A 6,306-nucleotide genomic window follows, 5' to 3' on the forward strand; every position below is an offset into this window, starting at 1 on the left:
AATCTTCACCCCACACCTTGCTGTGTGACCCCAGGTGTGCCATGTAATTTCCAGGTCCTATAAGTAATAAACTTTTTTTTCCAAAGTTTGCTAATAGTTCTTGCTGAGGGCATCTTTCAGCCATATAAATATATATCAGTACCAAAGATTTATAAAAAGATAATTTATAAGTGCTAGTCATATTAGGTTAAATTAGTAACAAATAGTTAGGAATAAATATAATGTAAGATATGTAATAGCTCTTATTTTAAAAGCATAAAACAACATTGAGAAAAAATAAAGACCTTAATTAATTGAGGTCTGTGTTCTCAGATTGGAAGACCTGGTAACCTAAAATTTTCAATTTTCTCAAAATTAATCTATGGATTTGGTACATTCACAATGAAACTCCCAGTATAGAGCTTAGTGAAGATTGGTAAGCTGTCCATAAAATTCATGAGGACATGCAAAGAGGTGGATAGTCAAGGTATAAGCTAAACAAAGACTGTATTAGGAAGCCATGCTCCGTACTAAGCACGGTGGAAGTAGTGATGAACCAGATAATGGTGTTTGCCTTTACAGAAGTTAGTATGGGGACTTGAATCCTGTTGTTGCTTAATAAATGATTATTAAGCACATAACTGGTGAATATCCTGTCCAGTGAGAAGTTGTAAATACCTTGTAACAGAGGGGCCTCTCTGCACTTAATTACCGCGGTTCTATATGGATGCCCCAATGAGGCTGAAGCTTCACTATCCCTCTGGGTTGGAGTAATTATACTTTCATTCGCATATGCTCATTCGAGAAGAGGAAACTGGGGGCGGTGGAGAGAAGGGGGGACCCGTTTATACAATTTCCAGGATATAATCATATGTTCTTGGCACACCCGTGGTTAAGGGTTGTTTATGTTAATTTTATGTCTGGGGACCCACCAGACTCTGACGCCAGTCCCTACTTTTCTATCCCGGGAGAAACNAACCGGGAGTATTTATAGAGAGTTAGAATTATTCAAGCCTCGCTGTTCATGGAACCAAAGGTTTTCAGGACCTGAGGTTTCTAGAGAATCAAGACAGTAGCATCTGTAATCAGTACACAAATGACCTTCAGACAGAGATGGAAGTTCTTCTCAGGTGAGGGATAAACCAAAACGAACTAAAAGTAGAGAAGTGAGAAGACGGGAGCAATGAAAGGACTGGAAAAAGATAGCTACTTTTTTTTTTTTATGAAAGTACACAAATTTAGGTGAAATAAAATGGAAGAAAATGGCAGCAGGGGGCAGATTAGGAAGGATAAAGATGTTCAGAAAGTAAACTAAATGGAAGAGGGAGAGAAAGCCCCTGAGACAGAAACAGAATATGATTTTACCTCCAAAGGAGGAAAGTTTCGGCAGAGAAAGACAATGACACTGGATCCCTTGGGAAACTGGCTCCTGGTTGCATGATTAAACATTCATATTGATGTGGATACTTTATTATAAATTTCGGGTAAGTATAATTTTAAATTATAAACAGCAGGTAGATTTTGGCACAGTGTGTGTTATTACACAAAGGCTAAAGAGACTAAAATCATTCAGACAATGAACAATTTATGCAGGAGGGGAAAGTGAGTGTCATTTTCTTTAGAAGTTGACAATTGGAAATGCATGACATATCATAATGTCTTTTTTTAACAATTTTAAGATAAGGTAGTCAGTGGAGAGAAGGCAATTTTTGAGAACCACAGGCAAGACCTCAGAGAGGCTGTGATAAAATGGTGTTCTCACTCTAACTGGTTCTCCCTTAATTACTTGGAATAAGTGAGTGTGTGATGCAAGTCTTTCCACGCTCTGCCCTTGAAATGTCTTGGCATCAGTCTCAGCCTCTTCCAACTATTTCTTTTTCAATTTACCATGGCCAAATTGTGTTAAAATAAGTCAAGAACTGCAAAGAATCATTGTGAATGACATAGAATTGGAGTCATAAGAAAACCAACAGAGAAAGGACAACCATAAAGGGACTGAGAAAAAGTGAAAGACATGACAGCCACTCAGTGAGAAAGGACAAGAAAGAGCACAAATGTCCCAGCTTTAAATCCGTGCACAGGCCTGCAACTGAAATTTTCTAAGTCTTGCCATCTGAATTTAGAGGGCTCAGATCAGGGAGAAAGACATTTCTAAATTCCAGTGATCCACTTTATTTTCTGCAACTTCTCTGAGAAGTAAAGAAAATATGATTTTTATCAAAATTGAAAGAGAAATCATGGGATGATTTCCTGGCATGTAGTAAAGTAAACTGCTTTTCTTCTGTGGCCACAATACAATCTCCTTGTGTATTTGTGTGTGTGTGTGTGTGTGTGTGTGTGTGTGTGTGTGTGTGTAGGTGTCTGTGTGGGGGGGTGTGCACACACATGCCCATGTGTGCTATATACTTCAATGTTAATGTCTAGAGTGCTTTCATGAGCTGAGCTTTAGAACAGAAATTAGAACAAAGGTTTCTGAGTGAGGAAGAAGAAAAAAGAAAGTCAGCTAGTGACTTTAGTCGATTTTGAAGACTAGAGAGGAAAATGTTGCTTGGAGGTAAAGAAAAAGAAATGCATGTAACTGGTATTCTGCCTGGTAGATGCCGAACTGCTTAGCTGACTACTTTCTCTAAGACAAGGCTGCAGTGAAAGCTCAGTTTGGACCACTTGGGGCCAGAGAAGAGGACCAGGGAGGTGTCTCACTCCTAGATGATGGGAAAAGGGAGAAAATGGCAAGTCTGTCTTACTGCATGGAGAGGATGGCTTGGTATTTCCTTCAGTTCTTCAGTTTGTAGATTGTAAGACAAAGAGTTCTTTGGAATTATAGATTGTTCAGCCTGAGAACTTTCAATGTTCACACTCTAACATGCAGATAAGAATCCGTCAAGGGGGGAAATTTGAAAAAAAAGTTTTTATGAAATAAAATAGAGACAATAAAAGGTCAGTGCTGGACAAATGGAACCAATGATCAATATGGGGCTACATTTAGAAAGATCTTCACTTGAGGCCAGGGCTGAAATCTGTGTTAGACTTTTAAGAGTTCAGAGACTAAGTGTCTACAAGAAGGATGAGGGACATGCTGAGATGTTGCAGAAAAGATGTCTGACTTTAAGGGATGGAGTAACTAGGGGCGCCTGCGTGGCTCAATTGATTAAGCTTGCTCTCTCTCTCTTTCTTTCTATAGAGAGAGCAAACAAAGGGTGGGGTAAGTGAGGAATTTTCTCAAGGACTGTCAGTGGCATTAGACAAGGCTAAAATAAGGACACAGAGAACTGAAGGGGCAGAGAATCCCACAGGGCTTAGGTGCTGTGCCCAACGTCATCAGCCTGGGGAACAGCAAGGCCAGCATCAGCAGAGGAGACCACAGCTCAGAGAAAGTAAGGCCAGACATTAGAATTCTATTTTGAAAAGGGAAAAAGAAGTTGGTTGTTTCTAAGAGGCATTGATGGTGGATGCTAAAGGTGACATCTCTGGGATTGCTCTGGGTTCATAGAGGTACATGCAAATGGGTCACAAAATTAGAAACACATTTAATATATAGGTTGAGTGTTTTTAAAAATGTGATTATACTTCATTCCCCCTTCTGATTACCCCCCCTTTCTTTATCCCTTTCTTCTCCTACTGATCTTTCTACTTCTTATGTTCCATAAATGAGTGAATGAAGCATGAGAGACTATGAACTCTGGGAAACAAACTGAGGGCTTCAGAGGGGAGGTGGGTGGGGGATCGGGATAGGCTGGTGATGGGTATTAAGGAGGGCACATATTGCATGGAGCACTTGTTGTTATAAGCAACTAATGAATCACGGAACTTTACATCAAAAACCAGGGATGTACCGTATGGTGACTAACATAATATAATAAAAATATATTATTAAAAAAATAATAATAAATAAAAATGTGATTATAAGCATCTTTTTGAGAGGAAAAAATGCAAGAAAAGATCAATAGAAATGACATTTATATTACCCATTTTTACTAACAGATCTCTGATTTAAATATATAGTTTTAATTTTATTTTGTGGGAAGGAATATAGGAAGAGTTTTAATAGTTACGTTGTGACCTTATGATATATTTATCAATAAATATTTTTCCTGCTACTGTGAGGAGTTTAGATTAAGGAAGAATTGCTTTACTAAATAGCAAAATTATGCAAGTGTGCTAGAATTATGGACTTTACTCTTTTACATGTCCCCATTTTACATAATGTGGTATTTATTTTTATTATTAAAATATTAAATATTCTCAATTTTTAAATATTTTAAAGTGTTGAATAAAAGTAAATGTGAAGGGAAATTTTGTTGAGTCCTTGGGAAAAGTTCAGTTGTTATGAATTAAGAGATAACCTAGAAGCAACAAATGATTAACTCGAGAAAATCGCTGACACGGAACTTAATGCAAATCCATAGACATTTACTCTGACTTTTCTCTATTTTCATTTTTACAGTGTTTGGCAAAGATTTCTTTACTCTTTTTTGGCTTCAATTTTTAGTGTCCTCAGTGCAAATTCATCAGCATTCTTGTCAGAGATGATCAGATTGTGTGGTACACACTTTTTGTTCTGGAATTTAATGCTCCGTGCTATGGTAAGACCCATAAGAAATACCCTCTTCCTTTTTCTGTGAGGTTCGAGGAAAGAGATGCCATATCCTGATTGCACTGCTCACGTTCACAAGGGATAACTTTGAGAGATAAAAAAGGAAAACAGAAAACATTCTTCACTGTTTGCCAAAGATCACCATGGTGGTCTGGAATAATAATAACACCATGGAGCCCATATTTATTCTGAGGGGATTTCCTGGATTGGAGTGTGTCCATTTTTGGTTCTCAATCCCATTCTGTCTTATTTACTTGGTAGCATTTATTGGTAATGTCACCATCCTCTCTGTCATTTGGATAGAGTCCTCGCTCCACCAGCCCATGTATTACTTCATGTATTACTTCCTTTCCATCTTGGCACTGACTGACCTAGGTATGTCCATGTCCACGATTCCCACCATGCTTGCTGTGTTGTGGCTGGATGCTCAGGAGATCCAAGCAAGTGCTTGCTATGCTCAGCTCTTCTTCATCCACACATCCACACATTCACATTCCTGGAGTCCTCAGTGCTATTGGCCATGGCCTTCGATCATTTTGTTGCTATTTGCCGTCCACTGCGCTATACCACCATCCTTAACAACAGTGTAACAGGCAAGATTGGTTTGGCCTGTTTGCTTAGAAGCACGGGAGTTGTATTTCCTACACCTTTGCTACTGAGACGTTATCACTACTGCCATGTCAATGCCCTTTCCCATGCCTTTTGTTTGCACCAAGACGTTCTGAAATTATCCTGTTCGGATGCCAGAATCAGCAGTGTCTATGGACTGTGTGTAGTTATCACCACACTGGGCATGGATTCAGTCTTCATACTTCTTTCTTATGTCCTGATTCTGAATGCTGTGCTGGGCACTGCGTCTCATGAAGAGCGGTTAAAGGCACTCAACACATGCGTGTCCCATATCTGCGTGGTGCTCATTTTCTTCGTGCCAGTTATTGGGGTGTCAATGGTCCATCGCTTTGGGAAACATCTGTCCCCCATAGTTCACATCATCATGGCCGACATTTACCTGCTTTTCCCCCCAGTACTTAACCCTATTGTCTACAGCGTCAGGACAAAGCAGATTCGTCTAAGAATTCTCCACAAGTTTGAACTAGGGAGGCGGCTTTAAATAACCTCTATTCTGAAGTTTTCCCACTGAAAACTCTTGGGGCAGCTATCTGAGTAGAGGAGAAGTAAAATACTTGGGTCTTGGTCATCTGGTTAAATACATAATTCTTTCATTTCCTAGATATGTGATTTCAGCTAAGCATCAACCCTTACGAGATTCGGATTTTTCATAACCAAATTGTGTTATTTTCTGTCCCCCCAAATAATTGAGCTTATAAGGAATGATGTGTGTAAAAAAGATTGCTTTTTAAACTATAAATTTGTTGTTATTGTTCAATTATTAATATGAATGACAATAATAGTAATAACTTTCTTCATACAGCTGTTTATATAATTTCTCAGGTTTATGATCCAGAAATTAATCTCTATCATTTGCCCATATTGTGTCTNCCCCTATTGTGTCTTTCATGCCAAAATGTCATATTTTTTAATGAAAAGATTTCTGGCTTCTTGGGGGAATTTGGAACTTGACTTTTTGACAAGACTTTAAACTGCTACTGTGGCTGTTGGCTATGAACTAAGTTCTCACCTCATCATCACACGTCCTTCCTCCCCTGGCCACTGCGGGTCTATCGGCTTCTTCAGTTTATCAGAAAATACTGAGGCAGACACATGGGGTTGCT

The 6,306-nt window shown here is 38.8% G+C and overlaps 1 pseudogene; it reads left to right on the forward strand.

Annotated features, from left to right (window-relative positions):
- The first annotated feature begins 4,716 nt into the window (after positions 1-4,716).
- Positions 4,717-5,684, forward strand: LOC117797701 (annotated as a pseudogene).
- The last annotated feature ends 622 nt before the right edge of the window (positions 5,685-6,306 follow it).

The sequence above is a fragment of the Ailuropoda melanoleuca genome, unplaced genomic scaffold (assembly GCF_002007445.2).
Source record: "Ailuropoda melanoleuca isolate Jingjing unplaced genomic scaffold, ASM200744v2 unplaced-scaffold11355, whole genome shotgun sequence".
In the NCBI taxonomy this organism is placed as follows: domain Eukaryota; kingdom Metazoa; phylum Chordata; class Mammalia; order Carnivora; family Ursidae; genus Ailuropoda; species Ailuropoda melanoleuca.